General features: G+C 35.4%; 2 protein-coding genes and 1 long non-coding RNA gene across 3 annotated transcripts in view; all 3 read right to left on the reverse strand.

Moving 5' to 3' along the window:
* LOC116402692 overlaps positions 1–26,646 on the reverse strand; it is a 90,751-nt gene that overhangs the window by 20,018 nt on the left and 44,087 nt on the right. The window lies entirely within an intron of this gene.
* On the reverse strand, positions 16,048–18,037 carry LOC116402696. The gene is made up of 3 exons (XR_004215198.1): positions 16,569–18,037; positions 16,418–16,480; positions 16,048–16,192 (listed from the first exon to the last, which is right to left on the reverse strand). It is a non-coding gene; the product is annotated as an uncharacterized LOC116402696 (long non-coding RNA).
* LOC116402444 (electron transfer flavoprotein subunit alpha, mitochondrial-like) overlaps positions 23,826–26,646 on the reverse strand; it is a gene marked incomplete at its 5' end in the record, with an annotated part of 28,729 nt that continues 25,908 nt past the window's right edge. Inside the window, one exon of the mRNA XM_031881691.1 lies at positions 23,826–24,167. The remainder of the gene's footprint in view (positions 24,168–26,646) is intronic.

Raw genomic sequence — 26,646 nt, forward strand, 5'->3', positions numbered from 1 at the left:
TCACCGGAACGTCGTCGCCCACGACATTCTCTGTCAGATTTTAAAGAAGGTATCGTTCAGCTCCATAAGACCTAATTGTCGACTAACATCGCGGAAGCAAATGGTGAAGATGGTTGGTCGATTTTTCAAAATCTGTCTATTTTAGAAACTTGCAGGTTGTTACTGTAGCTAAAATTGAGCAATAATTTAAAAATTTTGGTAGATTTCTACCTAATGATGTGTATTTATTAGGTCTCGGAGGCCCTTGTTTTTGATTATTTGTTTGGATTGGCTCACATGGATGGTTCTTGATGCATTTGTTGGTGGTGCCATGAATAGGAAGGGAAAGAGGGAGAGGTAGTTACCAGTCAGATGCTCCTAAGGGACGGTTTGGTTCTCATAGTTTGGGTCGAGGAAGTAGCCAAGATGCCTATGGTCAGTTGAGAGGCAACGGTTTCCCTCAGTGGTATCACAAGGTTCAATAGTAATGTTAATTTGTGGGGAATTGATTATCAAGATAAGATGGTACTTTTCCCCCTTAGATGGTTTTTAAGATGCAATTCAAGTGGAAATTTTTTGACATTTCAAGTACAAGCACTAGTTAGACAATGGGAGGGAAATAGACTTGAGAGATGAAGACCCTTTTCATTAAATTTTACCCTTTTGTAGTAGTTCCGTAGTCATTAGGTGAATATTGTTGCCATTTTACAATCAAATAATGTATAATTGAGTGAGCATCTTGCCAAATAAATGAACAATTTAGATCCTTGAATGCCATTTTTTCATCATGCTTTATAGTGAGATTTCGTTAATCAAAATCAATGAACAACTTGATTTATGAGATGTTTGAATTTTGAAGTTTAGTTTGAAAAAAAAAACTCATGTGTTGTGTATAGTTGTTTTTCAAGGATAACGTTGGATCATGATACATGTAAGTCTTTCGATATGTAACAATATCATAGTGGAGTATGGAAAAAAAATTAAGTGAATTTATTTTATGTTTTAGTTATTTTTCTAATTTTACAAACATATATATCCCTTTTAAGTGGGTCTATTCCGCACGCATCTCAAACCTATCTCACAACATTTTGCACATTTCAAACTTTCACTATGAGTTTCACAATCAAATTGCTACCGCTTCTAAGTTATCTCGCACACATCTTGCACCCATCTCGCACCTTTCTCGTACACAGGTTAATTTGTCCTAAATGTCCTAAATCTTGCACCTATCTCGCACCTATCTCCTACCTTTTCTTCTTCTTAATTTGCTTTCGTCAATTTGTGCAATTCATTCTCAAATCTTTCTTACTCCATTTGTCACTGACCATCAGGTGCAATGGAGCAACAAAGCAAACAGCAAAGAGTGAAAGCAAAAGAAAAAGGTCAATTCTCACATAATTATTTTTAACATTCTACTTCCACCATAAGAAAAATTGCCATAACAATTCATGTGAAGCATACCTTGATCTTCAATGCTCGATTCTTGCATGCTTATCTTGATACTCGTTTCTTATTTTTTGATTGCTCAACTTTAATTTCTATCAATATGATAGAGTGGGAATCAAGAACAAGTAGCAAAAGCGAGCAAGTGTCAAGTCATCACGAGCTATAACAAGATTAAGTTGCAAGAATCAACTATTAAGAGTTGTCATACATATTTGTTATTGGTAATTTCACTTATAATAGCAAATGCAAAAAAAAATCTAAAATATGGATCCTTTTTAAATTTTAATGGATGATCCATCAACATTCGAAATTTATCGAACTTTGTGTCCACAAAAACATTGTGCCATCTAAAAAAAATCTTATATACATGACGTCCTTGATATTCTAAAAAAGAAAGTTTGAAGACTTCAAATATATGTGTAAATCTTATATACTCTAAAAGATATTTTCAAGGCCTATATACACATATACACATGTACACTGTAGTCAAGTAGGCTTGGTTGGATGTTATTGTGACTGTACGAAATCAATTAGAGAACTTTGAGATGGGTTTTTGATGTTGTATTGAAGTGAGTTCAATCAAAGCTTGGAAAAAGCTTTCTTACGCGAAGGTAAGGGGGCGGTCATACACTCAATTGAGGGGAGTATAAGTACATTATATTGATGGGATCCATACAAAGCTTGAAGAAGAGAGTAATGTAGGAGTGAGGAGGGAGAAGTTAAAGTTAAAACTAAAGAATAAGCTATACAGATAAATACTCCATTGTAATTTAACTCTTTATAAGTTGATTTTTTTTTTCTATTAGGGCATACAATCCTCCAAATAGTAAGTAATATTGCACTAAACGAGTTATGAATATTTTCGTCTCACAATCTCTTTGTTCTTCTTTGATATTATGTTATTATATTTGTCGGCAATTTTGTTACGCAACCATACCCTATTTCTTAGTCATCTCTAAAAACATCTCTTTTTTTCCATATATTGACTTTTCTATGTAATTTCTTTTCAAAGTGCATTTAAGAACTAAGTCCCGTAATTTAATTTGCCACTAAAACCACTTACTTGAACAATTGATTCATTCGTGAGAGAAAATTAAAATTTAATCGAAGGAAGAACTTTTTTTAAAAAAACAAAAAAAGAAAAAGTTAATATATTTCAAAAAAAGAGTAGGTAAGATTTAGAGAACGTGTTTTAGGTCGGTCAAAGAAATTATGTTTTGATCTCGATTAAATTTATTTTTTTAGTACAATAAAGATCAAAAGATGTGAACTACAATTTTTTTGGTCACAACTCATCGACACATTTATATTATCCATAATATGATACTTAACTATTTTACTATTCAAAGCAATCAAATTTACATAGGAATCTTTTTGTAAGAATGATTTGTTCACGAGGTCTTTTACGATTAATAAACTCGTCCCGTCGTAAAGGATTCTAACATTTTTCTTACATCATAGTGCACTACTACATTTTATAACGCGATAACCATTCCTATTACGGTTTTAGATGAGAAAAATGAAAGAATGTGCTAGAGATGATCGTCAAGTTAAGGCCATGTGTACATTATAAAAAGCAATAGTGTGTTCTAAGGATAAGTATAAGTTTGTGAGGGAGAAGTGTTACATGGGAAATTAACAAAAAAATAGGATAATTTTTAAGGGTTTAAAAAGTTCTAGGATAAATTTTAAAAAATATGACATTTAAGACAAATTAACTAGGAAAAGTCTATATTACCCTTTGGTTATAAAAAAACCTAAAAAGCAATTTATGGAATTCCTTCTTTTTCCTCCATTTTCTCACTTCCAAAAAGAATATTTCATTTTTCTCTCATCTCTCCCTGTGCGTATTCCATTTTTCCTCATTATCACAAAACCTTTGATTTCTTTTTTCTTCCTTTCCCATTTTTCATTCACAAAACTACAAAAACAATGATAGTTTCGGTGATTTCATTGTGGAACATTCACAAAGATGTGTATGAGATAGGTGTGCGAGATGTGTACGAGATAGGCTAAGAGGGATTAAAGAAAAGTTCAATCAGTTTACAAGCCTAGAGGATTAATAGTGGAGAAGAAATGGATGGAAGAGAAGAAACGTAGGCACCAAAAGTTGAAGGAAGGAAAAAGAAAAGAGGAAGGAGGAAATTAAATGAGAGTATTTTCGTCATTTCACCTCTAATTTGTCCTAAATGTCAACTTTTTTACAATCAATCCTAAAAATCTTTATCTACCTCATCTTTTGCCTATTTTTGTCAATTCCCCAAGAAGGATGGGGAAGAAATTTGACGGGGAATTGCCAAGAAGAGTACAAATTTGACCACATTTAAGACTTTTGTGACCAAATTTTAAAAAGAAGAGTTTTGGGACAAATGGGTATGTGAAATATCTAAATTACCCTTTAGTTTAAAAAAGCTCTAAAATTTTGAAACCCACGATTTCTCCTCACGCAACACATATTATGCTGCTCGCAGGTGACTCCATTTACAGAGATAACAAATCCCAACCAACAAACGGAGACAATCGATCAGATGGAGTGGCGATGACTTGGGTAGCAACGACATCTATTGGGCGACTTGGACAACAACAACAATTTCTATGGATTGTGTGTCAACAATTTCTATATCTTTCTTTACATAGATTTTTTTCCTCATTTTTATTGCTTATATGTTACTTATGTATACCAGGTAGGAAATTTGGTTGCTCTAGTTGAAGATTGGACAACTAGTGGAAAGCAAGTATCAAACAACGCTTGATGGCTTATTAAAAGCAAAAGATATGGACACACATGGTGTAATTAGCTTTAGGGTAGGCATTACAGAAACTGGAGTTATTGTTTTGTATTTATATTGAACTTATGTCGAACCATTTAATTGTATTCTTGAAGTTGATCATTTGTGATATAGATATTATAATCGATGTAGTTGAGAAGAATTTTGTTCTTTCATTATCTTTAATGTATTATTCCAACCCTTACTAGATAGGTGCGAGATGTGTACGAGACAGTAGGGATAACAATTTGATTTTGAAATTATTAGTAAAAGTTTTGAAAATGTGCAAGATAGGTGTGAGATGTGTACGAGATAGGTGCGAGATGTGTACGAGATGTGTACGAGATAGGCTAAAAGGGATTAAAGAAAAGTTCAATCAGTTTACAAGCCTAGAGGATTAATAGTGGAGAGTTGTGGAGAAGAAATTGATGGAAGTGGAAAAGAAATGGACGGAAGAGAAGAAACATTCACCGGAGGCACCAAAAGTTGAAGGAAGGAAAAAGGAAAGAGGAAGGAGGAAATTAAATGAGGGTATTTTCGTCATTTTACTTCTAATTTATCCTAAATGTCAACTTTTTTACAATCAATCCTAAAAATCTTTATCTACCCATTTTTGGCCTATTTTTGTCAATTCCCCAACTTTGACGGAGAGGGTTTTGTATAAAAGGCAATAATAATAATTCCTATTCTTTTTAATATTATTTATTAATAAAAATAATTAAAAGTTTAAATAATCCATCACACATATACTTCTTATCAGTTATTAGAATTAAAAAAAAAAAGTCAACAAATAAAATTTATAAAATTATCATACATCAAGAACAAAAAAAAATACATTTGTGAAATAAAAAAAAATGTATAAAAGATAAAAAATGAATCACCTTAATTTTAATAATATTTTATATCTTATCTCGAAAGATATAAAAAATATTAAAATGTATCTATCTCGAAATAGGTTTTCAACTACGTCCCAAGTGGAATAAAAAATTGTTACCAAACTCTTAAATATAGAATTTCATAATCTCTCCATAATTTGTATGTTAGTATGAGTTTGTAGGGTGTGTTTGTCCCATGAAGTTAGAAGTAGTGTATAAAAGTTGAAGTTGTAAAATCCAGTTCTTGTTTGACTTAAATAGTTGGCGGATCATTATTAGAAATTTAATTCTAAGCACTCTACTTGTCCAACATTACAATTTATTCAATTAGATAGTTAAAAAAAATGACGTCACAAGGTTCTTTATTAATGTCCCTACAATTCCTTCTTCCATCTAATGCTACAAATATGAACAATCAGCATTCACGAAAGGACAAAAATTGAACTACATACAGTACAACAAGAAAACAGATAAAGTCAAAGCCAAAGTACATTGTATTGATGCCAAACTTGTTTACGAAGCTCATGAAATAGAAGTTGATGCAGACCATTGGTTGTTTCACACCAACTACTTTTCTATAGAAAAATAGCTTACCCATAAATTAAGAGACAATAACCGAGGAGAGCATAGAAGTTGGAAGGTATTTACATTGTTGTTGATGCAAAGAGATAGTAAGCAGAGGTTGTTAGAGGATGTGGAACTTAAGATCTACAGTATGGTGGATAAATTATTTGGGTCAACAGTAATATTTCAGAGTTTGGAATGGTGAAAAGAGTTTATATACTGTGATATTCCATTCAATGCACTTACCATAAAAACGAGGTAGAAGAAAGGAAGAAGAAAGACTAACCTTGAATCATTAGCTTCAAGTGTCTAACAGTAGCAGAGGATGGGCTGGTAGACGACGAACCCTAAGCAAAACCAATGTGGACGACGGTGAGAGATCAGCATGTTGTTGTGAAACAATCGTGAGAGGCAGGGTATCGCAGTCGTCGTGTTGGGTTTCAACGTGGCTTTCGTAGTCGTGCTAGAGCGCACTAGAGAGCAAAATGAATTAGATTGAAAGAGGCCGAAAATGGGGGAAAATATTTAGAGGGAACTTAAATATTTATTTCCCGCTTTTTCTTTGTTGTTCTTTTCCACATCCCATTTAAAATAATGGGCTATTAAAAGTTCATTTTGGTGTAGTGCTATTTGTGTCTCGATCGTCCATTTTCGTTCAAACTACTTTAAAGATACAAGTATGATAACCAACAACACGATCGAAAGAATTGGTCTATGCAACTTCAACCTACGTGGCTTTATCAGGTTCACACACACAATGAGTGACTTTCCTTCGTTTGGATCCATTTCGAAAATTGTACTCTATGGCCCAAAATGAAAGGCCCATCGTCTATTTACTCAAATCCTAGCAATAATTTATTCTCACTTAAAATTTTAAACGTATATGGAAAGTCCACAATGCTCGACCCAAAATTAACTTATAAAAATACCAAACCATAGTCTTGCCTATTTGGTAGTTAATTTGAGTCTCAAAGCCCGACCCCAATTACAAGAACACTCTCTCATGAGAGACCCCATTATAAGAACACATTCTCAAAGTTTTTAACCACTCACATTTTTTATCCACTCTCCAACTAGATAATACAGAAGGAATTTAATTAGAGTAATCACACTAAAACTTAAAATGTTTATAAGTGAGAATTTCTAAATAAATGAAATAGGTTTCTTTTATAGTCTTTGAGTCAAACTTTTCTATAAAAAAAATGGATGTGAGATAACCACATCTTGCCAAACCCAATACTTAAAAACAAACAAATCAAATCATTATTTTTACAAAAAAAAAAAAAACTAAAAAAATGCAAGTCGATTCCTATTTATTAAAATAATAAAGAAAACCAGTTACCAAAATATGAAATTTGTTTTTAAAAAATCTACATCTAAAGATCTACCATATTCATAAATTAATAATTCTTGTGTGATTTCACATTGAGATCATAAATAACTTAAAATTACCATGTCGAAGGAAATTTTTTTCGACAAGAGCCTAACTTATAAAGGAATGATGGAAAATAATATGGTGCAACCTTCAAAACAACATAAATAAGAAAATATTGCAACATAGTTAGCAAATAAGAGAGAAAGAGAATGTAACCTGAAAAGGAAGTTTATGATTAATTTCATAATTGTTGTGGTTTTGTCCATGATCTCTTTAATATTTTCTATTATCTTCATTGCACTCCTAGTAATTGATACCCTTAGGCAACCACGGCTCAACATCCTTCTTACAAAAAAAATAGGCAAAAGACGAGGGGGCTTGTAGAGGTTAATAAAAAAAAGGGGCAGAATAGTAAAGGATAATGAAAACACAAAGAAATGTAATTACAGGGCGAACTTTTTGTGGGAGAAATGGTAGAATAATTTGTAGAAATTTGATCGTCTTTTTTATGTGAAGAAGACAAGAAGAACAAAGGATAACATAAAAGCAAATTAGAAATTCGTGGAGTTATTACGGGAAAAACTAGCTCTGAGAGAAAGCTTGAAGAGAGAAAATAAATGAAAGGTACTCTGATTTTGTGGACAATGGCAATCCACAACTCTCTTGTACATTATTTAAAATAGAAAATAGAAACTAGAACATGAACCCCATTGATAAATAAACCGCTAGCCTAACAAAAACCGTAAACCCCGAATCCCTAACCCCTAAACCCCTTTGCTATAGTAAATGGTATTTAAAAATCTCAAATTAACTATCTTAAACACTATTTCAAATCCTCAATTTCCTATAATATTTATTATTTACTACGATATTTGTTAAATTATTTTTTTGTGAAGTTACAAAACTATACTTGTTGAAATACTTTGAAAATTATTCAAAAGAGATGGAAAAAAAAAAGATGCAGTGGAAAATACATCCACGTATATTTTCACAATTTCAAAATTAATTTGACTAAATACAATTTAATTTAGTCAAACCCTAAACCCTAGACCCGTAAACCCCTAAACAAACTCTTTTGTGAATGATATCTTTGCGCCTATAGCTCCTTTGACCGGAGTTATCCCCTTTCCTCTCATACTCTACTAGACTCTATAAACTCCTAATACTAGGATTTTCATAATTCGAGATCCGAACAAGGAGTTAGCTATTTTAGTCAACTCCCTTCCTTGCAAATCTGGACCCAAACACCCCAACATGGTAACAAACGACTATAAAAAAAAAAAAAAGTAATATCCACAAAAATAGACATGGTCCAAATTCGAAAAATACCTGTTTCTTGGTGATGGAATGGAGGGTTTGAGAGTGATTGTGGTGTCCCCATAGTTAGCAACCATATTGGTGGAGATCAAGTATTTGGTGTAAGTTAACAGAAGGTATGAAGTAGATGTTACATATTGCATATTACTGTCGCTCATTCTGAACAGCAACCCTCCTTCACAAAACGGTAGGGGGAAGGGGTTAAACTTCATTTTCTTTTTACCATTTTACCGATAATAAAAATAAAAAAGTAGTCGTTGATCATCAAAATAAAAAAAGACATGGAGTGTATTTGGGGCAGGAGAATGATTCTCCGAGAATGATAAAGCAAATGGCGCTGTTGTTGGGGGTTCTTGGCACGGTGTAGGAACTTTAGTTGAACCTTGCTGAAACTTTTGTTAGTTAAACAATTGAAAGCATATTTTTATTTTTACAATAATAGCAGCCATACACACATATATAATAAAAGTTTTACATATTCTTATCTCTTGAATTTATCTTTTCTTAAATAGTACCATATAGAAGAGAAAATATAAAAAGATCGCATGCTCCCTTTTCCTCTTCTTGCTTATAGTTTTGCACGATCTTTACTCTCTCCTTGGTTTTTGATGCATGTCTTCTGCTCTAAATAACATAGAAAATTTTGAAGACATGATATGATTAAATAAAGAAGATTAAGAAGAAGAAGAAAGAAACTTAAAAGATAAATTAGTTTAGGGCAAAACAATCTTCAAGAAGATCCACCCTTAGAAACACATACCTGAAACCGAAACTTGAAACAGAACCTTGAAACCTAAACCTTGAACCCCAACAAACGAACCACAAAACCCCAAACCTTCAAACCCCAAAACTCCTAAACCCAAAACTTGAAACTCCAAACGCTCCATCCCGATGCTCGAAATCACGAACCTCGAACCGATCCATGCACCCTAAACCCCGAAACCTGAAACCCTAAAATCCAAACCCCCAAACCCCAAAACTTCTAAACCCAAAAAACCTCAAAACCTCAAACGCTCCACCCCGGAGCCTGAAATCACAAACCCCAAATCGATCCATACATCTTAAACCCCGAAACCTAAAACACGAAACCCTAAATCCCTAAAAACCGTAAACCGTAAACAATAAACCCTAAACTTTAGCCCCTAAACCATAAACCCTAAAGTACCCCAAAACCACAAACCTCGAAAGCTCGAAAGCTCGAAAAGTCTAAACCTTGAAACCTAAAACCCCTAACCAACCCTCAAACCTCCAAACCCCCAACCCCCAAACCCAAAAACCTCGAAACCTGAAACTTGAAAACCGAAACGCTCTACCCTGAGACCTGAAATCCAACGAACTCCCATAACCCTGAAAACCCCTAAAAACCTAAAACCGTAAACCATAAATCCTAAATTTTAACCCTTAAACCATAAACCCTAAAGTAACCAAAGTACCAAACCACGAACCACGAACCCCGAACCCCAAACCACGAACCCTGAACCCCAAACCCCAATCCCCAATCTCGAAACTCGAACCCTAAAATCCTAAACACTAAACCCTAAAGTACCTTTAACCTCAAACCCCAAACCCCGAACCTTGAACGTCGAACCTCCAACCTTGAACCCTGAAACGAAACCTAAAACCCAAAAACTACAAACCTCGAAACCCAACCCACAAACCTTCAAACCCAACCCCAAACCTTCCAACCCCAAACCTCCAAACCCCAAACCCAACCCTGAAAATCGATATCTAAAACCTGTAATCCTAACTTCAAACTTTGTTGGTGGAGATAACAATTTCTATTATTTAGGGAGTATCTATGCATTTTGCATTATGGATTGGTTAGAAATTTTTAGTTTCTTATTATGATTCGAATTACATGCATTTTGGGTATCAAACTTTGATTAATATTGGTCATCGTCTCAGAATCTAATAACACACAACCCTATAACTCTAACCTAAACCCTAAACCCTGAAACCCCAAACGCTCCACCCTGAATCCCAAAATCACGAACACTGAACCAATCCATGCACCTTAAACCTCGAAACCTAAAACCCTAAACCCTAAACCCCTAAAAAACCGTAAACCATAAATCCTAAACTTTTAACCCCTAAACCGTAAAACCTAAAGTAACCCAACCACGCAACCCGAACCAACCCGAACCCAAAATCCTAAATAATAAACCCTAAAGTACCCCAAACCCAAACCCCGAACCTCGAACCCGAACCTTGAACCCAGAACGTGAAACCTATAATCCCAAAACCACAAACTTCGAAACCTCGAAAAGTCTAAACCTTGAAACCCAAAACCTCTATACCCAAACCCAAAACCTTCCAACCCTCAACCCCCCCAAACCCCAAAACCTCAAAACCTCGAAAAGTCTAAACCTCGAAACCCAACCCCAACCTCTCAAACCTTCCAACCCTTAACCCCTAAACCTTCCAACACCCAAACCTCCAAACTCCCAACCCACCACACAAAACCCTAAACACCAAAACTCAAAATCTGAAACCTGAAATCCTAACTTCAAACTTTGTTGGTGGAGATAACAATTTCTATTATTTAGGGAATATCTATGTATTTTGTATTATGGATTGGTTTGAAATTTTAAGTTTCTTATTATGATTCGAATTACATGCATTTTGGGTATCAAACTTTAATTAATATTGGTCATCGTCTCGAAATCTAATAACACACAGCCTTAAAACTCTACCCTCAACCCTAAACCCTGAAACCCCAAACGCACCACCCCAAAGCCCAAAATCACGAACCTCGAACCAGTTCATGCACCCTAAACCCAAAAATTGAAACCGTAAATCCCAAATCCTCTAAACCCCTAAACTCCTAAACCTCAAAACTCCTAAATCCGAAATCCGAAACCTGTAATCCTAACTTCAAACTTTTTTTGGTGGAGATAAAAATTTTTATTATTTAGGGAATATTCATGGATTTAGTTTGAAATATTGAGTTTTTTATTATGATTCGAATTACATGCATTTTGGGTATCAAACTGTTGTTTAATATTGGTCATCGTCTCAGAATCTAATAACACCCAGCCCTATAACTCTAACCTAAACCCCAAACACTCCACCCAAATCTCGAAATCACGAACCCCGAACCGATCCATGCACCCTAAACCAGAAATCTGAAATCGCAAACCATAAATCCTAAACTTTAACCCCTAAATCATACACCCCAAAGTACCCCAAACCTCAAACCACGAACCCCAAACCTCAATCCCGAAACTGGAACCCAAAGTCCTAAACACTAAACCCTAAATACCCCTAACCCTGAACCCTAAACCTCGAACCTCGAACCTCGAACCTTGAACCTGAAACCCTGAAGCCAAAACCACCAACCTCGAAACCTCGAAAAGTCCAAACCTCGAAACCCAAACCGCAAACCTTCCAACCCTCAAACCCCAACCCCAACCCCAACCCAAACTCCAAAACCCCAAACCTCAAAAGTTCGAAAACCTAAACCTCGAAACCCAACCCCTACCTCTCAAACCATCAAACCCTAAACCCTAAACCCTAAACCCTAAACCCAAAACCACAAAACCCCAAAACGACCAAACAATCCTTAAGTGTAAGTTCGTAACTCACAAACTAACAAAAAGTTCAAAATGTGTGAAAATGCACTTTGAGACCTAAAATGGCAACCAAGTATGCAAGTGAAACAAACCTAGTCTTAAACAAATCTAAAATTTGTTCAAACTATGTTTAAGTATCACTTGAACTTTCAGAACGACCTAAGAACGTTTACTTGTAAGTTTGTCACTCATAACCTACCAAAAAATTCAAAAAGTACGGAAAAGAAAAAAACACTACAGGACCCAAAATGGCAACCAAGTGTGCAAGTGCAACAAACTTAGTTCCAAACGAACCTAAAAAGTGGTCAAGGCGTGTCTAAGTATTACTTGGACTTTCAAAACGACCTAACAAAGCTTAAGTGTAAGTTGGTAACCCATAGCCTACCAAAAAGTTCAAAAAGTGTGAAAAGGGCACTTCAAGACCCAAAATGGCAACCAGGTGGGTAAGGTCAACAAACTTAGTTTCAAACCAACCTACAACGAGTTCAAAACGTGTCTCAGTATCACTTGAACTTTTAAAACGACCTAAAAATCTTACGTGTAGGTTCGTAACTCATAACCTACCAAAAAAGTTCAACTAGTGTGAAAAAAGCACTACAAGACCCAAAATGGCAACCAAGTGTGCAAGTGCAATAAACTTAGTGCAAACCAAGCTAAAACGTGCTCAAAACGTGTCTAGGTATTACTTGAGTTTTCAAAATGACCTAGCAAATCCTAAGTGTAAGTTTGTAACTCATAATCTACCAAAAAGGTTGAAAAAAGAATTTCAAGAACAAAAATGACAACCAAGTGTGTAAGTGCAACAAACGCAATCTAGCCTAAAATGTAATCAAAATGTGTGTAAGCATCACTTGAATTTTCAAAACGACCAAACAATGCTTAAAATGTAAGTTTGTAACTCACAACCTACCAAAATTTCAAAAAGTGTGAAAAAAGTACTTCAAGACCCAAAACGGAAACGAAGTATCTAAGTGCAACGAACTTAGTTTCAAGCCATCCTAAAAAGAGGTCAAAACGTGTCTAAGCTTTCAAACCGACCAAACAATACTCAAGCGTAAGTTCGTAACTCACAACCTACAAAAATTTCAAAAAGTGTGAAAAAAAAGCACTTCAAGACCCAACATGTCAACCAAATGTGTAACAAACATAGTTCCAAACAAACACAAAATGTGTTTAAAAGGACCTAACAATGCTTAAGTGTAAGTTCGTAACTCATAAACTAACAAAAAGTTCAAAATGCTTGTGAAACAAGTATGCAAGTGAAACAAACTTAGTCTTAAACAAATCTAAAAAATTTCAACGTGTTTAAGTATCACTTGAACTTTCAGAACAACCTAAGAATGTTTATTTGTAAGTTCGTCACTCATAACCTACCAAAAAGTTCAAAAAGTATGGAAAAAAAAAACACTCGAGGATCCAAAATGGCAACCAAGTGTGCAAGTGCAACAAACTTAGTTCCAAACCAACCTAAAAAGTGGTCAAGGCGTGTCTAAGTATCACTTGGACTTTCAAAACGATCTAAGAAAGCTTAAGTGTAATTTGGTAACCCATAGCCTACCAAAAAGTTCAAAAAGTGTGAAAACAGCACGTCAAGACCCAAAATGGCAACCAAGTGGGTAGGTCAATAAACTTAGTTTCAAACCAACCTAAAACGAGTTCAAAACGTGTCTAAGTATCACTTGAACTTTCAAAAGGATCTAAAAAAGCTTATGTGTAGGTTCGTAACTAATAAGCTACCAAAAAGTTCAAAAAGTGTGAAAAGAGCACTTGAAGACCCAAAATGACAACCAAGTATGTAAGTGCAACAAACTCAATCTAACCTAAAATGTATTCAAAACGTGTGTAAGTATCACTTGAACTTTCAAAACGACCAAACAATGCTTAAGTATAAGTTTGTAACTCACAAAGCCTACCAAAATTTCAAAAAGTGTGAAAAAAGCACTTCCATGACCCAAAATGGCAACCAAGTGCACAAGTGCAACAAACTTAGTTCCAAACCAACCTAAAAAGTGATCAAGGTGTGTCGAAGTATCACTTGGACTTTGAAAACAATCTAGCAAAGCTTAAGTGTAAGTTGGTAATGATAGAACTAAGACATGCACAGCAGAAAAAAGAATCGAATTTCTACCCTAATTGCCACAATTAACATGTAACCCTAAACTAATCAAGTTAGGGTTTTAGGAAATATTACCTTTGAAGCTTTCAAAAAACTTTGATACCTTCTTGTCAATTCAAACCGAGACCACCACTAGTACTCAACTACTATTCTCTTGGACAAAGAACCGGGTTGTGGGACCCAATTTGGTGTAGAAAGAAATGAAGATAAAATGGAATTGGAAGGTAGAAATTTTTTTCTTTTGTTGAGATGTTGGAGGATAATAAAAAAGGCAAAAGTCTTCAACAATTTGAAAACTCCCCTATTATCCTAATTACATGCAAAAATGCATGTAGTTAATTTGCCAAATCTCAACACCTAATGTTCCACTAACAATTAGTGGAACTTAGTGGGCTAGGTGTCTATATCTATAGCCACATATCCCACTAAGAGTTAGTGGGATTATCCAACAAAAATGTTGGATTTTGTCACTAACTTAGTCCAAGGGTAAAATGGTCATTAAATATTTCAAGTCAAAAGTCAAACTTTGACTTTTCTTAGTCAAAAGTCAACATTTTGACTTTTTACTATTTTTGACTAATTCCATCAATTCCGAGCTTCTTAGTATGAATCCGCATTCATACTTATAGTATGTAAAACATAAAGCTCTATTTCTAATTAGAAAGCTCTATTTCTAATTAGAAGACCGACAACTATATCACTATATTTGTCGGTTTCTCTTTCTTCTTCCAATTCGAACAATTCGATTTATTTCATCACACTGTTCTAAGTTTAATCCATATGAGCTAGCAGGGGAACCTAATGGACCTATAGATCATGGCCTCCAACGATTCAAGATTAACTAGCCAAACTCTTTTAGACCGAGTTAATCAACATTCGTTAACTAACGGGTCATTCCACTAAAGTCCCGTAGTTGCACTCCCCTCACTATAGATATATGTGTGTCCATTTGATAAAACCATAATCAGTAAGTTAATCCTTCACAGGTTGCTCGTAACCTTGGCTGGGTCAAAAATACCGTTTTACCCCCCAAGATTACATTTTGGCTTCTTAAGTCCCACTAATCCACTATTGAACAATTGGTTTAAGGTTCAACCTATAAACTTAATCCCTCTCGCGGCGCAATGAGAGGGTGGGGGCCCCTTGTTCAAGACTTGGATTCAGTGCTTAAGAGAACAACCTATCTACTAAACCTAAAGCGGGTAGGAGTGAATTCCATCTTGTACCCTATGTTCCCAGTTATCCACTAGATCTTACCCCTGAAATGGGAGGCTTATTGGGTCAACCCTGATGAGCTGCCCTCATCTATGCAGATCTAAGGATAATCTCGTGTGAACAGGAGTTCATAGTTAACTCAGAATTAAGATTAAGTTACCTAGGTCATCAATAATCGAGATAGTCAGTTTTAAACAGTAAACGGTGTTATAACGTAAAAAAGACTAATTCATGGTTTAGTCTTATGTAAACACTTTACATAGGATGCCCCCACTTTCATGTCTCTACATGAACGATTCAGGATCACCTCGTTTGTACTACAAAGTGGGCCGCATCCATAGTTTCTCTAAATAAGGCGCCCAACCTTTATTCATATACTATAGACTATTTAGGCTATATATACTCGAACTTGATCCACGTTTATATTTACACATAAAGTTCAAGTTTATTCAAAAAATAGCCTTGGAACTTGATTTATTGGATTTAGGATTATTTAATTTCTCAATAACAACTTTATTGAAACAAAATATGATTACAAACTACGAGTTTTAGGACAAAAAATTCCAACAGGTAACTCATAGCCTACCAAAAAGTTCAAAAAGTGTGAAAAGAGCACTTTAAGACCAAAATGACAACCAAGTGAGTAAGGTCAACAAACTTAGTTTCAAACCAACCTAAAACAAGTTCAAAACGTGTCTAAGTATCACTTGAATTTTCAAAACGACCTAAGAAAGCTTACGTGTAGGTTCGTAACTCATAAGCTACCAAAAAGTTCAAAAAGTGTGAAAAGAGCACTTCAAGATGACAACCAAGTGTGTAAGTGCAACAAACTTAGTATCAAACCAACCTAAAACGTGCTCAAAACGTGTCTAGGTATTACTTGAGTTTTTAAAACGACCTAGCAACTCTTAAGTTCTTCTGCCTTCTCCTTCAACGCTTAGACAGATTGTTGAAATTCTGTGTTTCTGCAATGTTTCCCAGAACATGAAACATTCGTTACAGAAATAAATACCATGAATACAAACCGTGAAGAAACAGTAAAAAACAGTCAATACAAGAAGCAAGTGGAAACTCAGAAGTTTCATATTTCATCAGGATGATTTTCATTCTGATTGTCTAATATTCAACTCTAATTACATAAGGTGCATTAGTGTGTAAGCAAAGACGGAAACAAAAGAAACATAACTCACATTACCGCCTTCTCTAATTGATCCATTTGCATCACGTATGCAGTAGACCTGTTGCGTTTGGAACTGTTGAAATTCAATAAAAAGGAGTTAACATCATCTCATCCTACAAAACAAAATCCACAACTATAGAATAAAGATTGTCAGAGCATACAACTACAATGATAATGGGAGTGCTTCCCATCATCTTGGTCTCTCGCACCTCAACATCTGAAATGTGCAGAATCTGTTTATTATAACAGAAATAATTACTTTTAAGTCATAGAAAAAAGCCTTACATTAATTAGAATACCATCCACCTATCAAGGTGTGTACAGACCTCAAACAATAGCCAAAGCACAAGGGGTGTGTTTAATGCAATTATGAACCCTTCAATATAAAAAAAATGATTAATAATAAAATACTCAGATGTTTTCTTTCACTCTCGTACTATTGTTTAAGTGCTTCTTGGTCAAGCACCTAGACCAAAAGGCTATCTATGAGCGTTTTCTAGTTTCTGAAAAAAGAAATACTCTAATGTGTGGTCGTACTAGCATAAACAGTCGTAGATAATTATGAGATGATACCCTTCGTAATGGGATAAGATAATACTTACTATTATTTAGTATTTTCTTTTATTTAATTGAAGAAATAATTGGAAAATAAAACAGAAAGTACAAAAATGAGTAATAACCCCTAGTAGAGACCAATACGATTCAATTCAACATTTTGTTTGGTCTCTCGACATGATGATAATTTTTACCTAGAGTGCTTTTGCTTTACCTAGAGTGCTTCTAGGCCATAATGCAATTATTAACACGTGACAGAGTTCCCACATATGACTTTATTCTCTCATTGTTGCCCATTATGTAAAGTTGTCGATGAAACACCAGCCAGTTTATTAGTTGCCATTTTGCTGAAAAATTTAGGAAGCAGATCTATCTCTCCTTTGGTTAATGCCACCCTATGAAACAAATATTATGAACCTTCTTTTATGCACCCTCACTGGCACTCTTTACTGACTTTAAAAGAATTATGTGGATGCATCTTATTCGGAAATTTTTACAAATTCGCATGGAAGGAACATGAACAATCGCCTCCTTAGTGAAAAGGCATGCCTTAAGATAGGTTTTTTATTCTTTTTAAAATATAATCTATCCTGCTATGACTTAGTGCAATTTTTCATGTCTCTATAGCTATTCCAATCTCTATTCTTGCATCTCTTCTGACTGATTGGAGAAATCTCTTGTAAACTCTATTGGCGTGGGTGTTCCACCAAACCTTTTGTAAATTTCATACATCAATAAAATTACTTCTTATAAAAAAAAAATAAGGGGAAGAAACTACGTTTTAGAGACAGATGGCTCTAAAGCACATACAAACAATCTCCATCTCACTCTCTATCTGCCCTGTTTCCAATTTAATCCGACATTCATTTGAGGTTATTGTAGGTTCATATTTAGAAATAGTCATTCATGTTGTGATGCAAAATCCTTTTTATGTATCTAAAACTAAAATCACGAAAATCATCGTGGACATGCAGCACAACAAACTAAATTTTCACGGGAAGCCTTTGCTAACAAAATCATAGACAATAATTACTCAAACAAGAGAGAAAGACTATAATTAATTAACAGAAGTACAAATCAATATAGGTGCACAACCACCAAGCAAGAGAGAAGAAACAATAAACTTCAATAACAAAAGAAAGGTAGTATCAGGACTATCCTTACTTGTTATCGAAGAAGATACCTTGGCCCTGGTAAGCCCGATACTCTTCCATACAACGTTCAATTACCTCAGTACTACAGCGTTTTTTTCAAAGTTTGGGAATCTACCTAAAACATAAATATATATTACAACTTGAAAACCTCCATGTCAGAAACTTTACTTTAATTATCAAACCAGATGCTATGCAAGAATTAGTTAGCAGAAATACAACATAAATAGTAATGATATTCTTTGGGGAGGGGATAAAAGCATCTTTCATCTTAGAAATAAGCTTAGCAGTTAGCATTAACCTTTATATTTTGATTACGTCTTAAACTTCATCTACAAAATCTGGTAAACAGAAAGACCTAATCCATAATGCTAAAGAGGAAAAGACCAAGTCAGATTCCTTTATTCAAACAGGTTAGTATCACAGCTCCAAAAGGAAAAAACTTACGGATCTCTACGACGAATTCCTTGAATGATGTAGCAGCATCTGATGCTTGAAACACGGTTTCATTTATGTTGTGAAAAATAAGATCGATAAATAAAACTTTTGGCTACAATTAGCCACAGAAACATAAAGTTGTGACAGGAAAATAAAAGCTAACAGATAATTAACTATACAGTTTGTAGGCAAAATACCAAATAGCCCATAATCAAGATCACAACTCAAGCAGACAATAATGTGTAGTTTATCATTTCCAACCAAATAATTCAATAATACATAAGGTCAAATGGCCAAATAATATGGCCTTTCACATAAATACTTGCTCCCTGAATATTTTGAACGATAATGTTATCGTTTCTCTCCCACGTTTCACGAAGGTGTTGGAATTTTTTGTCCTAAAACTCGTAGTTTGTAAATCATATTCTGTTCAATAAAGTTGTTATTGAGAAATTAAATATTATAATCTTAAATCCAATAAATCAAGTTCCAAGACTATTTTTGAATAAACTTGAACTTTATGTGTAAACATAAACGTGGATCAAGTTCGAGTATATAGCCTAAATAGTCTATAGTATATGAAATAAAGGTTGGGCGCCTTATTTAGAGAAACTATGGATGCGGCCCACTTTGTAGTACAAACGAGGTGATCCTAATCGTTCATGTAGAGACATGAAAGTGGGGACATCCTATGTAAAATGTTTACATAAGACTGAATCATGAATTAGTCTTTTTTACGTTATAACACCGTTTATTGTTTAAAATTGACTATCTCAATTATTGATGACCTTGGTAACTTAGTCTTAATCCTGAGTTAACTATGAATTCCTGATCACACGAGATTATCCTTAGATCTGCATAGGTGACGGTAGCTCATCAGCGTTGGCCCAAAAGCCTCCCATTTCAGGGGTAAGATCGGGTGGATAGCTGGGCACATAGGGTACAAGATGAAATTCACTCCTACCCGCTTTAGGGTTAGTAAATAGGTTGTTCTCTTAAGCACTGAATCCAAGTCTTGAACAAGGGGCCCCACCCTCTCATTGGCCCGAGAGGGATTAAGTTTATAGGTTCAACCTTAAACCAATTGTTCAATAGTGGATTAGTGGGACTTAAGGAGGAAGATGTAATCTTGGGGGTAAAACGGTATTTTGACCCAGCCAAGGTTACGAGCAACCTGTGAAGGATTAACTTACTGATTATGGTTTTATCAAATGGACACAAATATATCTATAGTGAGGGGAGTGCAACTACGGGACTTTAGTGGAATGACCCGTTAGTTAACGAATGTTGATTAACTCGGTTTAAAAGAGTTTAGCTAGTTAATCTTGAATCGTTTGAGCCCATGATCTATAGGTCCATTAGGTTCCTCTGCTAGCTCATATGGATTAAACTTAGAACAGTGTGATGAAATAAGTCGAATTGTTCGAATTGGGAGAAGAAAGGGAAACCGACAAATATAGTGATATAGTCGTCGGTCTTCTAATTAGAAATAGAGCTTTATGTTTTACATACTATAAGTATGAATGCGGATTCATACTAAGAAGCTCGGAATTGAAGAAATTGGTCAAAAATAGTAAAAAGTCAAAATAGTAAACTTTTGGCTTTGAAAAGTCAAACTTTGATCGGCCTTATATTCAAATGTAATTTGAATTTTGGAAAAATGAATGCGGATTCATGCTCGGGAGGTTAGAATTAGTCAAGATGGACAAAATGATAAAAGTCAAAATATTGACTTTTGACTAAGAAAAGTCAAAGTTTGACTTTTGACTAGAAATATCTAATGACCATTTTACCCTTGGACTAAGTTAGTGGGAAAATCCAACATTTTGTTGGATAATCCCACTAACTCTTAGTGGGATATGTGGCTATATGAGATATAGACACCTAGCCCACTAAGTTCCACTAATTGTTAGTGGAACATTAGGTGTTGAGATTTGGCCAATGAATTGCATGCATTTTTGCATGTAATTAGGTTATAAATAGAGGTGTTTTCAAATGTTGAAGGACTTTTGCCTCTTTTATCATTTTCATCATCTCAACCAAAGAAAAAAAAGGAAACCTTTCAATCCCATTTTATCTCCATTACTTTCTACACCAAAATTGGGTCCCACAACCCGATTCTTTGTCTAGAGGATAGCAGTTGAGTACTAGTGGTGGTCTCGGTTATAATTGGTAAGAAGATATCAAACTTTTTTGAAAGCTTCAAAGTTAATATTTTCTAAAACCCTAATTTGATTAGTTTATGGTTACATGTTAATTGTGGCAATTAGGGTAGAAATTCGATTCTTTTTCTGCTGTGCATAACTTAGTTCTATCAAAAGGTACTTTAAGGTTTAGTGTTTAGAATTTCATGTGTCGGGGTTTTGGGGTTTTGGTGTTGGGAGTTTAGAGGTTTGGAGGCTGGGAGGTTGGAAGGTTTGAGGGGTTGGGGGTTGGGTTTAGTGGTCTCGGGGTTTTAGGGTTTGGGGGTTGAGGGTTGGGTTTAGGGGTTCTGGGTTTCGTTCGAGGTTTTGGGGTTTGGGGGTTGGGGGTTTGGGAGTTGGGGATTGGAAGGTTTGGCAGTTGGGTTTAGGGGTTTTGGGTTTCGAGGTTCCAAGGTTTGTGGTTTTAGGGTTTTCGATTTCGAGTTTAGGGTTCGAGGTTCAAGGTGCGAGGTACGAGGTTCATGATTCGAGATTTGGAGTTAAGGGTACTTTAGGGTTTAGTGTTTAGGATTTTAGGTTTGGATTTCAGGATTGGGGTTTGGGGTTCGGAGTTTGTGGTTTGGGGTACTTTGGGGTTTATGGATTAGGGGTTAAAGTTTAGGATTTATGGTTTACGGTTTTAGGTTTTTGAGGGTTTAAGGTTTAAGGTTTAAGGTGCATGGATCGGTTCGGGGTTCGTGATTTCAAGATTCGAGGTGTAGCGTTTGGAATTTCAGGGTTTAGGGTTTAAGATTTAGGTTAGAGTTATAGGGTTGTGTGTTATTAGATTCTGAGACGATGACCAATAATAATCAAAGTTTGATACCCATAATAAGAAGCTCAATTTTTCAAACGAATCGACAATACAAAATGAATAGATATTCCTTAAATAATAGAAATTGTTATCTCCACCAGCAAAGTTTGGAGTTAGGATTACATGTTTCGAATTTCGAGTTTCAGGGTTTTGGGGTTTTGGGGTTGGGGGTTGGGGTTTTGGAGGTTTAGGGGTTAGGGGTTAGGGGTTGGAAGGTTTGAGGGGTTGGGGGTTGGGTTTCGAGGTTCAGGCTTTTTGAGGTTTCGACGTTTTGGGGTTTTGGGGGTTGGGGGTTTAGGGTTTGGGGGATGGGAGGTTGGAAGGTTTGGGGTTTGGGTTTAGGGGTTTTGGTTTCGAGGTTCAAACATTTTAAGGTTTTGAGGTTTGTGGTTTTGGGGTTATAGGTTTCGAAGTTCGAGGTTTGACATTCGAGGTTCGAATTTCAGGGTTCGGGTTTAGGGTTTGGGGTTAGAGGTTAAGGGTACTTTAGGGTTTAGTGTTTAGGATTTTGGGTTTGGATTTCGAGATTGGGGATTGGGGTTTGGGGTTTACGGTTTAGAGTTAAGTTAAAGTTTAGGATTTATGGTTTTAGGGGTTTAGGGTTTAGGGTACATGGATCGGTTCGGAGTTCGTGATTTCAAGATTCGGGGTGGAGCGTTTGGGGTTTCATAGTCTAAGGTTTAGGTTAGAGTTAAAGGGTTGTGTGTTATTAGATTATGAGACGATGACCAATATTAATCAAAGTTTGATACCCAAAATGCATGTAATTCGAATCATAATAAGAAACTCAACATTTCAAACCAATCCATAATACAAAATGCATAGATATTCCCTAACTAATAGAAATTGTTATCTCCACCAACAAAGTTTGAAGTTAGGATTACAGGTTTCAGATTTCGAGTTTCAGGGATTAGGGGTTTTGTGGTTGGTGGTTGGGGGTTTGGAGGTTTGGAGGTTTGGGGGTTGGGTTTCGAGGTTTGTGGTTTTGAGGTTTTAGGTTTCGTGTTCAGGGTTCGAGGTGCGAGGTTCGAGGTTAGGGGTACTTTAGGGTTTAGTGTTTAGGATTTTAGGGTTCTGGTTTCGAGATTGGGGAGGGTTTCGGGTTCAAGGTTCGTGGTTTGGGGTACTTTAGGGTTTATGGTTTAGGGGTTAAAGTTTAGGTTTTATTGTCTACGGCTTTAGGTTTTTAGGGGTTTAAGGTTTAGTGTTTTAGGTTTCAGGGTTTAGGGTGCATGGATCGGGGTTCGTGATTTCGAGTTTCTGGGTAGAGCGTTTGGGGTTTCAAGTTTTAGGTTTCGGGGTTTTGGGGTTTTTGGGTTTTTGGGTTTGGGGGTTGGGTTAGAGGTTTTAGGTTTCGAGGTTTAGACTTTTCGAGGTTTCGAGGTTTGTGGTTTTGGGGTTTCAGGTTTCGTGTTCGGGGTTCGAGGTTCAGGGTTTGGGGTTCGAGGACTATAGAGGATTGAGGCTAACCACCAATCAGGATGAAAAATGAAAACAAATTATATTATAAACATTCTCAAATCTAATCCGATATAATAATAAAAGTTTGAAAAAGTAGCACCACTCAACAAATAAAAACAACAAAATTTTGTGGGAAATTGTCTGTATGGCCAAAAACAATATTCCAAAAGTTCTTCAATGCTAAAAAGAAAGAGGATAAAGAAGATAATAAACATTAAACTGGAGAGTATCATTTCCTATACCATCCAACGTGTAGCTAATAGAGTGACGCATCGGTAAGAGTATAAATAAAATTGAAAACTAAGAGTGCTCAGTTTTACTTTGATCGTGCAAATGGTCTATCTTTCTCGAGTTCTAACTCCATAAGTTTAGCTTCTACTTCTCAGTTTTTAGCTAAGCCCATGCCCCATTCCAACTTTATCTCCTGTGACCGGAGACCAGCATCACAAGCAGCCACAGTGAGATTTGATAAAAGCATTGATAAGAACTATAACTTCTGAGAAGTACATAGTTTAAAGTAGAATTTTAATTAAATCTTAACTCTTGAATACCACCCTAAGACTTCAATACTATACTTTAATTCAACCAACCACTAATAAACATAGAACAAGAAATTGGAACAAGTCTGAATTATTAATATCACAAAGCCTAAATATTAGAATTATCAATATGAAAAAAGATGAAACAAGTCTCAACTCAAGATAGCTAGTTTTGAGAAGCTTTAAGTTTGTAGCTTTTCAACATAGTCAACAAAACATGAAGCATACCTAAAGAAAGAGAAAGTCTCATGCTATTAAATTAATTGAAACCACAAGCAACAACAAAAAAATTAGCTTGATTAAACAAGTTCTTAATAATCTTTTGATTGAGCCAAACAAGCTAAACCACACCATTCAGACTAGTCAAAAGCAAACAACCCAAATGCTGAATTTCATTATGATTCGTCCTAACATGTATATATATCTAAACATGAAACTAAAACTTCCCAATTTTGCATAAGCTTAAAAAAGACATGAATTTAAGATAATTAAAAAAGTTATCTAAGGTACCCAAAGGATCGCTTCTTTTTTTAATATTATTATTATTGAAAAAGTTAACTACAGGAGGAACCTCTTCAATAAAAAGTTCTGCACCAAGATCACCTCTGACAACCATTGCCTAAAATGAAAATAAATAATGTTCTTCAATTAGCAACAAAGCCCCAGACTACCAACAAAATTGAAAACCTTTGAATGAAATTTAACATTAACGAAGCTATAAAAAAATTCAAACAATTACCCCATCAGAAGCTGTAATAATTGAATGCAAATTTGGTATGGAGTATACACTTTCTATATTTACAATCACGTTAATATCAGCATCACAGCCTGTAGAGTCAGATAAGTTAATAAGTTTGTAGTAGAACAGACTAGCAGAAATGGCAGCATCCAAATTGTCTTTATAAGCACAACATAAAGATCTGAAGCTATTTACTCTTGAGGTATTTCAACTCATGAACTAGTTTGTTGTCAACTCCAAATTTAATATCATCCAAATCCTTCTCAGCAAGAAGTAGACAACAAATTCATTGAGTCACAGACAAAAAAATAAATTTACTTATAGAAAAATCCCGAAAAGAAGAAACTTCACGAAAAGGTGAAATCTATAGGATATGCTTATTCAATCCAACCAATAATTGAAGGAAGTGTAGCACTTTTCCCTCGAACATTTAAATGTCTCATGGACTTGAGCTCTCCTCCATCAATAACTTCACATAAGACAGAATCTTCTGTCTTAGACTTCACCATCAACGACATCATTCCACCTCTAATGGATTTAAATAGCCAATGTTTGTGCAAGCCACGAGATAATTAGAAAAAAAGAAAGCACATGCGATGTAACATACATAAAAAAATAATAATAAACATTATACATCATCTAAGATAGCAACAAGGAAATACTAAAGAACTTGGGCATCACATAGGTGTGGGTGTGGGAGGGAGATCAAACCATTTGCTATAGTCAATCCATCCAGTGAAAAAAGTCAATATGTCGTTTCCCTTGGCTAAAACCATTTGCTATAATCTGGCTCATTTAGAACTTATTTGAAAGTTCATTGCTGTGATATATATATATATATATATATATATATATATATATATATATATATATATGTCATTTATTATAATTTTACATGGTCTCTAGGGTTTAGTTTATTCTCTATATAAATATGTAACATTGCTTTGACTCAAACATAATAAGACAGATACTTCTCTGAATTCTAGATTACATGGTATCAGAGCCATTAGGGTTTTGAATGGCCATTAGCTTCCTCCTCCATTAGGTTCGAGTTTAGGTTACCTTCCGCTGACCATTTGTCGACACCGCCCATACCATAAGAAGCACCACCTCCGTCCGCCCAAGTCTGTCTTCGCCGATCGCCGGAAAACACCGCGTGTGACCTTCACGCACCACCGGAATCATCGTCGCCTTCACCCACGCATCGGCGCGTGAGAAGTTTGATTTGTCTTTCGTCTTCTGGGCTTGTCTCGAACCATTGTTTCCTGTCAGTCTGTACCATTGGGTCTATCAAATAACATTTGGGTTTGACGAAAACTGAAGGTTACACGATTGGTTTTGGGTCTTTTTCCAATTTTGCAGCTGTTTGGATCGATTTTCTCTTTGTTCGTGTGGACTACAATCAACGTGTGACTTCAATATGGCCGACATAAAAAATTTGGTAGTCTCCAACGTTATTCCCTTGGCCTCTAAGATCACAGAACATAAGTTAAATGGATCCAATTATTACGATTGGCGTCAAACAATTTTATTTTATTTGAGAAGTACTGATATGGATGATCAATATGACTGAAGATCCCCCAAAAGATGCAAAGCAGAAGAAGGATTGGCTTCGTGATGATGCCCGTTTATATCTTTAGATCAAGAATTCAATTGAGAGTGAGATAATTGGATTGGTTGATTACTGTGAGTCTGTTAAAGAACTTTTAGAATTTTTGGATTTTCTATACTCAGGTAAAGAGCAAGTGCTGATAGAATGTTTGAAGTTTGTATGCAATTTTTTCGTGCGGAACAGAAAGCTGAGTCTGTCACCAGCTACTTTATGCGGCTTAAGAAGATCATTGCCGAGCTTGGCTTGTTGTTACCTTTAGTCTTGATGTTAAAGTTCAACAAGTTCAACGAGAGAAGATGGCTGTTATGATTTTCCTGAATGGACTCTTACCTGAATTTGGAATGGCAAAGACACAGATTCTCTCTGACTCCAAGATTCCATCATTAGATGATGCCTTCACTCGAGTCCTTCGCATTGAAAGCTCTCCGACTAGTGTGTCTATTCCTCAACCCAGTAGTGCTCTCTTTTAGCAAGAACAATAACCCTCGAGCACCTCAGAGGAATAGTACTGATCATCGAAAACCAGAGTCTGTAGAGATTGTTTTGTAACTACTGTCGTAAGCCAGGCCATATGAAACGTGATTGTCGGAAATTGCTATATAAGAATAGTCAACGATCTCAACATGCTCAGATAACCTCCACATGTGATATACCAGAGGCGTCAGTTACTATTTTTGCAAATGAGTTTGCTAAGTTTCAGAATTACCAAGAGTCATTACAAGCGTCATCTTCCTCTACTCCGATTGC

This window comes from Cucumis sativus, chromosome 3 (assembly GCF_000004075.3).
Source record: "Cucumis sativus cultivar 9930 chromosome 3, Cucumber_9930_V3, whole genome shotgun sequence".
Classification (NCBI taxonomy): Eukaryota; Viridiplantae; Streptophyta; class Magnoliopsida; order Cucurbitales; family Cucurbitaceae; genus Cucumis; species Cucumis sativus.